Source organism: Styela clava, chromosome 14 (assembly GCF_964204865.1).
Source record: "Styela clava chromosome 14, kaStyClav1.hap1.2, whole genome shotgun sequence".
NCBI classification, from domain to species: domain Eukaryota; kingdom Metazoa; phylum Chordata; class Ascidiacea; order Stolidobranchia; family Styelidae; genus Styela; species Styela clava.
The window spans coordinates 15,490,221-15,500,005 of record NC_135263.1 but is presented as its reverse complement, the minus strand read 5'-3'; positions in this window follow the sequence as shown (position 1 = coordinate 15,500,005).

The following is a 9,785-nucleotide window of genomic DNA, read 5'->3' as shown; positions in this document are numbered from 1 at the left end:
TGAAATGACAATACTCAATATTTGGTGTTGTGTTCGTTGAAAATATTCGAATAATTCGGCTAAAAAAACTATTTGCCCACCACTAATCACGACGCATGTTAATTATCATTGAATGGCAATTAAAAATCAACTTGTTTAACATTAAAATCCAAGTAATAGTTTCACATTTAATGCGTTTGATCGGCGCTACATGCGAGCGTGTTTTTGTACTTTTGTAACGATTTTGGCACTACTGACATCCGCGAGTTACACTTCTCTCAAAATTATTTTACACGATTTCTAATGTTCTATTTTCGAATGCGGGTACTGCTGACTACGGATTAAGGATCGATATTTGAAATAGGACTTGCAAAATATTCACCATAAACCGCCCGGCACATAAGAGACGGGCTACATGTAACTGTGGAATTTCGCTGTGAACGACGCATTCTTTTCAGTTTATTAAACGCCTCACGTCGTCGTGAATTGCACTTTGGGTGGTCTGTTTTAATTTCACCGAAAATTTTGGCTGCACCTATGTTGGTACCCGGCTTTATTCCGACACTGATAAACCAAGTCATAATTTGTGACCCATGTCATCAATAACTAAAACTTTTGGGCTTGCTATTACCAGAAAGCCTATGTTGAATGAAAGTGCGACCTGCAGTTTTACTCAGTTATCTTTATCTGGTCCTTCTGTATTAAAGGTTGCACACCCTTGGTTTTAACTTCTTTAATTGCTTTGCAACCTAGTTATTCGCTGAATATTTATCATGTTTTTTTCGATTTCGTCATTTTTTTCTTTAATTTAGAGCAATAAGAGAATAGTTCAGGTAGCTTGTAGACTAATATGATATGTAAAAGTTATCAATGTCCCGAACAGATGTTGACATTATCTATCGAACCAAAAAATTATTGCCCCATCTAACATGAATACTACCATATTATTTTATGATATTTTTATCATTCTATTGCATTTTTTTCTCCGATTTTATATGTAACTGCAATACCTTATATTTTTTTCTGCCAATATGTTTGGTATTTTATTGCAAGCATCAATTGCTTTTACTATTTTATACCAATTTCTTTTATTTCTATGTTAAGTTCCCTTATTTTTTTCATCTTCAAGTCATTCGTACTTAATGATATTAGCCCGATTGAAAAAATACTACAATCACAATTTCTTAAGTCATTGTGATCATATATTTTTGGCGCATTCACTGCAAAAAACATAAAGTCATGTCTTTGACGGAATTAGTCTGCTTTACGAATGCGTCTTTCTAACAAAAATGAACGAATTGCTTCAATTGAGCATTGACTGATTGAGCATATACTATAGGTAAAGATAGTATTATTTATTACGTAATTTGGTTTCCTGGAGAGGTCTCATAACTTTTGCTTAAGTTAAGCCTACATTTTTGTCTGTGACATTATAATACCAAACTGTAAACTTGGGCAACAAAGAGACGACTCAAAAATCTATATATACAAAATACCGAACAACGATGAACACCTAAGCTACTTAGCTATTGCTATGAGTGTTAGCAAAGCTTCGATGACCAGACATGGCACACCTCCACACACTTTTCAAATTTGTCATAACAAAACTAATGCATTTTTAGACACGATAATCATCATTTTTTTTTATTTATTCAGGGCGAAGACATATTGACATATAACAAGTCTTTACATGTATATTGCACTCGGTGTGCACGTCTTGTCTAAATTGAAAATATCAAACTCACGGTCAAATATTGCAGCCCAATATGCCCAGGAGACAATTCACCAAACTGAAAATACACTTGATGCGAACATCGCGAAGCGACACCCGTGATAAAAGTCTAACTTTGATACAGATTGAATAGAAAGAAGTCAAACAATATATATAATTAAAAACATTAATGTCCGAAAAACAAATCCGTTACAAAAAAGAGAATCCGGACACCGACAAGGACCGGTGAGGTAACCAACGGGTAACGTAACAGCATGGCAGCACACAGCAGACTAAGTGAAGATTTAAGTTGGAACGAATTTTTTCGCGGTATACCGAGCATATCGAATATATATTGAGCAAACATGAAATATTAACATGAATAGACTCGCCTTGCGGTAAAGTTGCAGAAATAAAGGTGATTCATCTTAATTCACGACATTTTGTTTTTAAGCAACGATATTGCAAAAGTAAGAACACTATTGGACGTCATGTAACCTACGGACGTAAAGCAATCTCAGACATTTCACTCAGGTTCAAAGACATCGTAATGCTTGCACGTTTGCAGTATATGCGCATATCCACTGATTAAATCAGTAGTGCGGAATCCGCTTTTTCGGTTGCAAAATACACAAAAGACTTATAGCGACACCTAGGTCAGGGTCGCTTTAGCTGTTGATTGGTCGCATAACTCGTTCGCCACGTTCTGACCTTTGAGGTTTCGAATTCTGGCACTCTACTTTTAACTCTGCGACCATTAGTATGTGTACAGATATGGAGGTAACTGATTTTGTTTGCCTAATTTACATCAAGTTGTGTGAAGGGAATGAAGCCTATGGACATGGGGTATATTCACTTGGCTAACACCGACAGTCCCCTAACTCGTGATAGAACAAAAATAAGTAAAATCGGAATAAAATTATGGCCCAACCCTAACCTGTTACACATACTACGGGAGTACCGTTTGAACCATTAATCCTACAATTTCGTCTGTTTATCATTTTCTCGTTTTCTGTCGAAAGTAACTTCCGGTTTGAAAAATATAGTCGTATTCTTAAACGATATATTGAACGCAATCGGAACTGACAACATCGCCAAGCAATGGGACAATTTTACTTAAGCTTTCAAAAATACGGACTTGTTTCGAATAAATGCGAGTTCGGTAAACAAAAGCTAGATTTTTTAGGTTCAAAGGTTGAAGCAATCAACAAGTTCCCTTTTCCAAATACTTCAAAAAAGCTTAGATCCATCTTAAATCTAGCTCGCTACTGCTATCGTTTTGTCAGGGATGCTATGCTATCCTAAAACTAATGTTTAACCATTTTGTTTACACTGTTAATCAATTCCCTCCAAGTCTAATTATGTAAAACAGGTCAAAGATCACTGTGGTATCAAATAAAATCAAGACGTCTGGGACATGGCTTTTTCATTCCATTCTCACTGCATTTCTTTGTAGATTTTATGCTTGTGAGGTAGTGCTTGGGATGCTCTTGGTGAGAGAGGTGGTTCTCAGAAGATTTCTATTTAGCCTTTGAAGTGATTTGGCAAGGTCCGTTTGTGATATTTCCAATATTAAGATTGCTTAGAAGCGTCAATTCATTTGGTGTACACAATAAGATTCTAAACTCGCGTTCTGGTGTGTGATACTGAATTATTTGTTGTGAGCTGGTTTTCTACATCGTTAAAATTAGACTTGGTTACCTTTATACATTTGGAAATATTTCATATAACATTTCAAAGAGATTGTTGAAGCATGAGCTTCAAGAAAAATGCCTCCTAGAGATAGATAAAAAATACAATGTATTTCCGTGTCAAAAAAATTATCTGAAGCGTTGTTATTGCTCTATAATTCACATAATACGCCTCCTCTGCCGGGCGTTGGTGGCCAGTTGTGAATACCAATGTCGCTACGACTTGATGGGGCTCTTTGATCAATTGCCATGTGCGTATAAGCAGAATCTTTAGAAGGATATCCAAGATACCATTTTATAAATGTAGCTCGACTTCCATCGGAAAGTGTCACGATTCCAGTCTGTAAAGAAAAGAACATTGTTTCCTGCAATAAAGCCAAGCCTTTTTTCATTTCATAACATGGAATTAGTGACGAGAGAAAATACAAAATATTTTGCCTCAATATACGTGTGGCATCCTGGACATTCTTACAATGTGATCAAAAATTATTAAATTGGTATTCTCCAAACGCTCGTTTAATATATCTCCAACAGTAAACAACAAGAGACCGATGTATGAATATATATTAGCACGAAGGCTAAAACGAGGTAGTTTGCCGCTTTTTAGTACCTATAGTCCACAAAACAGAATTCAGCCATCACGTTTGACAGAATAAAAGTCGCGTTCTTATTAAAAAAAAATAATACAGCGAAATTTTGAATGACATATCAGACTTCATAGGATTCATAGAAAATTTAGGAATGAATAACAGTAATACTTTTAGCAACAACTACAATATTCAATCAAAAAGCATTTGCTCCGGTAGTTAAAGGAGGAAAAGCGATTTTCTTTCATACGGTAACAATAAGAAAATGAATGCAAAATTGCAAACCGATTCTCAGGTCAAGATTATCAATATAGCGATACCTAGGCCCAGGTCATGTGACCCCATTACGCGCACTCTTTGGAGCACACGTAACTCAACCGCTCCTAACAAGATACCTCAACTAAGTTACGTTGTTTTTGTGTTTTATTATCTATTTTGTACTGTTTCACCATTGCTGATTTTAATACAATATACAACAAATATTTTGCACGTTTGATAGAGACTTTGAAGCTGATACGAATGGAAGCGCAGTTTCGGATAGCAACGGAGTCGGACTCAAGAAACGTAAAATATTGTTACAAATGCAGACTTTGTTAAAACATTTTTAACAATTTGAAATGAAAAAAAAATAGAAATATACTTACAGCTGGGTTTGTTTGCATTCCGACCCATAGGGTAATCACATCCCTCTTTGCCAATATTTTCACTCGAAGGTATCGCATGATCACTTCGTAATGTTTCTCGGAATAAATATTTTCTGGTGAGCCATTCCGTTCCGCACATATTACGACCCATCTATCATAGCCAGTAAAAAAAAATGATCAATACTCTCTACCCAGTAGCATTTTCCATCGAACTTTATTTCACACGCTCCTGAATAACATAGGAAAATACATGTGTTAATTTGTCTGTTAAGCTGAATTATATATATACTCTCGGCGAGGTAAAAGCGGGCATGAGCTTATGTAAAAGAATCGGTGCGCCAGAGCCCAGAAGTATGTGTCACAAAATGGCGATAACTAATTTTGTTCGCCTACTTTTCATCAAGTTGTGTAAACGGACTGAAACCTACGGATAGGGGAAATATTCACTTGGCTAACACAGACAGTCGTAATAGAACTAAAATAATGAAAATCGAAATAAAATTATGCCCTAACCCTAACCTGGTACACACACTACGGGAGTAACAAAGAATCGATGTTTATTACTACAAAGATTATACATCAGACGAATTTTCGATTGCCTTTTTTATTGACCGAAGTCTACATGAACGGAGTTCTATACGATTTTAAAGATTACTGTTGTGTTTTTCTGCATACCTTCTCTGCTTTCTAAAATCTTTATTCGTTCCTCCAATTTTTCAATCACCAAAGTGAGGGTGTTGTTGTTTGCAGCTGATTGACTGATAACTAAAAGGGGTGTAAATATTTTTAAACAAGATGAAGTCAACAGCTTACAAAATGTAAAATGAAAAATGCTCTACGTGTTATAGTCTATAATTGTGCTAAATTATTTTAGAAAGTGGATATGTTGCAGATGTGTATAATGTCGAAAATCAAACGGCATTATTATGAGTTCAGTTTTGAAAATAATAACAAGTTAAGCAATACGGATTTTCGAAGAGTCGAGCCCTTTCATATTCGACCATAGGAACAGTGTCTTTCACGATTTTATTCGTATGGCCAACTGAAAAATCATCTTACCTGGCGCAATCTTCTCGTCTATTTCAGTTTCGATGCGTTCGTAATTCACAGTAGCCGGAGGTCCGACAGGTCCAGGGCGCCCTATTTCAACTTTCTCTCCAACTGGCCCTTTCTTCCCCGGATAACCTTGAGATGTTTCCATTCCGATTGATGTATGTGACCCGTCTCGGGCACAAAGTGTTTGAAATAAGTTTTCAATTTGTGTGCAAGCTGGAGTATCATCAAATGCATTTGACCAGCTAACAAGCAAAAGCAGACCAAGCGTTTTTATCGTTAACATGATGCAGAGCTATCTGATGATTCTATTTTATATAGGCTTGTGAATATAAAAATAATTTAAAAAGAAAGAAAACAACAAATCAAATCATATTTTTATCCAATATTGATGTAGTTGAAGTCAACTTTTTTAGGAATACAAAACTGCACTCAACATGAATACACATTATATAAAACTTTTCTGTCTTATTTTTCTGTTTTGTTTAATATAAGAATCTTAGCAATGTGCTCGGTGCTTCGAAGTATATATATATGAGAATATATATATATACATATACAATACAATACATATGAGAATATATATATAGACAAAATTTGAATATTTAGCAATATCTTAATTAATGTATATAGCAAAAATTCAGATGATTTATGCTCATTATTTGAAACTGTTAGATACATACAATCCCCTCCTACTTCGGTGCGAAAGAATAACTCATAAAATTGCGCCAACATCCCAAAGAACTCTTTTATCAGCGTGAGTTCCAGTCAGCACCGGGTTCTAAAATATCAACGCTGGGTCCAAAGATTTTACATTATGCTTTTTTATATTGCACTCACGAGCGTATTTAAACCTTTGACTATTTATATCACAAACAACTGCCTGGCATTTAGGCAAATAGCATACCAAGTATTGCAGTATTAGTATTCCACGAGCAATCACAATTGTTCATTAGTCGACATTACACAATTTAACTCAACTATAAAAAAAAGTTTCAAGATTGACTTAAGCTATTTCGTGATGCACCTTCTCATTGCCTGTAACGAATGACAAACGCGAAAATTTTCTCAATTCTCAATTACATTAAAAAATGCAGTTTTGAAAATAATGGTTTCCTGTAAAGTTTTTGATTTTTCAGGTTCAGCTGATTTTGATTCACCTTCTAATTGCCTGCAAAGAATGACAGAGGCAAAAATTTTTGCAGCCTCAATCACCTTACAAAAAATGCATTTCCAAATAATGGTTTGCTATCGAGTTATTAATAGGTCCTTGCTCCTTCAAATTTTTCAGGTTCAGTAGATTTCGCTCCATTTCGGCAGTCGTGCGTTTCTTTAATGCTTTCAATAGGTTTACAATACAGACTAAATGACGCCCAGGAAAAGGCTGCGTTTGGAGATTTTTCATCCGAACAACAACTCATATTGTTTTTAATTCTTGGAACACAAAAAAACCTAGTTGGCAAAATGTCATTACTTCGTTATAATATGCGGATAACATGTAAGATTTTTTTCAAAGCAATTCAGGACTGAACAATGTCATCGTTCAACAATATAAAAGTTTTTTTGTATTTGTGTGTTTTGTTTGATTGATTGATGAACACAAATGATCAGAATGTACGACTGGTTTCATGGAGAGGTCTCATAACTTTTGCTTGAGTTAGACCTACATTTTTTTTTATGTCTGTGACGTTAAAATACCAAACTGTAAACTTGGGCAACAAAGAGACAACGCAAAAATCCATATATACAAAATAAAGAACAACGATAAAACATCTTTAAGCTACTTAGCGATTGCTATGGGTGTTAGCGACGGCTTCGATGACCAGACATGGCACATTTTTTTAAATTTGTCGTAACAAAACTTATGCATTTTAAACATAATAACCACAATGTTTCATTTGGAGTGAAGACCTATTGACATAAAACAGGTCTTTACATTTATATTGCACTTGATGTGCAAGTCTTGTCTAAACGCCTTTAATATCAAACCTAAGGTCAAATCAAATATTGCAGCCTAATATGCCTAGGAGGTGATTCACCAACTTGAAGATGGACTTGATGCGAAACTCGGGCAGCTACACCCGTGATAAAAACCTAACTTTGATTCAGGTTGAATAGAAAGAAGTCAAACAATATATATAATTAAAAACAATAATGTCCGAAAAAACAAATCTGTTACAAAAAAGAGACTCCGGGCACCGTTAAGTACCGATGAGGTAACTACGGGTAACGTAACAGCATAGCAGCACACAGTAGACTGAGTGAAGATTTCAATGGGAACAAGTTTTTCGCGGTATACCGAGGGGAGTCTCCAAAATGTCTTGTCCCACTTGTCCCACTTACGGGTAAGAATTATCATATTTTTCATTTTCTAATTTTGAATAAAGCGCGCCAACACCGTTTTTGTAAATTTAGAATTGTCGAACCAGATAAGTACGACTGGTAAATTTTGTATTCTATGGAAATTTTCCGACATATTGGGGACGGGGAAAAATATTATTTTGACCACGTGGAAATGCCATTATTGCCGATTTATTCAAGTATTTAGTATCAGTGTTTTATTCCAAAGCTGAGTTACGTGAATTCTCAACAATGAGTATTAGAGAGATTACCAATTTGCGGAGTTTTTAATTATTAATATTTAATACGGAAGTAACACGGACACGATATAAAATTAAGCATAAAAAAGTCAACTATCAGCTTCAAAAATATCGCATTCTGGGGTCAGTAATACTGTTCGCTTAAAACTGGGACCTTAATTTACAAACTGTGATACAAATCCTACAAAAAAGATTAAAAGCAGCATAAAATTAATTTGTGTTGTGAATGCACTCCCTAATAGTTGTCTTTGACATCGTCGCCGATGTGAAATCAAATTTCTGTCCAAAAAATAAAAACCAAACTGCGATATCCGCTGTTGCATGAGAATTAATATTTACTAGTGAATAAAAGGACTTTAATATAGTTTATCATCATCAGTTGGGAAGTCAAGCCGCCGAAAGGATCGCGGTGACGAAAATATTCACTGCGGTCATGGATTATGACAAAATTAGGAAATAAAAATCGCTGCATTGTTGCGAAGTTTCCAGTCTTCAAGTAAATTCCGAAAAATAAAATTGTCACGGCGATCGTTACGGCGGCCGACATTCCAAACACGGTTGTTTGAAATGACAATACTCAATATTTGGTGTTGTGTTCGTTGAAAATATTCGAATAATTCGGCTAAAAAAACTATTTGCCCACCACTAATCACGACGCATGTTAATTATCATTGAATGGCAATTAAAAATCAACTTGTTTAACATTAAAATCCAAGTAATAGTTTCACATTTAATGCGTTTGATCGGCGCTACATGCGAGCGTGTTTTTGTACTTTTGTAACGATTTTGGCACTACTGACATCTGCGAGTTACACTTCTCTCAAAATTATTTTACACGATTTCTAATGTTCTATTTTCGAATGCGGGTACTGCTGACTACGGATTAAGGATCGATATTTGAAATAGGACTTGCAAAATATTCACCATAAACCGCCCGGCACATAAGAGACGGGCTACATGTAACTGTGGAATTTCGCTGTGAACGACGCATTCTTTTCAGTTTATTAAACGCCTCACGTCGTCGTGAATTGCACTTTGGGTGGTCTGTTTTAATTTCACCGAAAATTTTGGCTGCACCTATGTTGGTACCCGGCTTTATTCCGACACTGATAAACCAAGTCATAATTTGTGACCCATGTCATCAATAACTAAAACTTTTGGGCTTGCTATTACCAGAAAGCCTATGTTGAATGAAAGTGCGACCTGCAGTTTTACTCAGTTATCTTTATCTGGTCCTTCTGTATTAAAGGTTGCACACCCTTGGTTTTAACTTCTTTAATTGCTTTGCAACCTAGTTATTCGCTGAATATTTATCATGTTTTTTTCGATTTCGTCATTTTTTTCTTTAATTTAGAGCAATAAGAGAATAGTTCAGGTAGCTTGTAGACTAATATGATATGTAAAAGTTATCAATGTCCCGAACAGATGTTGACATTATCTATCGAACCAAAAAATTATTGCCCCATCTAACATGAATACTACCATATTGTTTTATGATATTTTTATCATTCTATTGCATT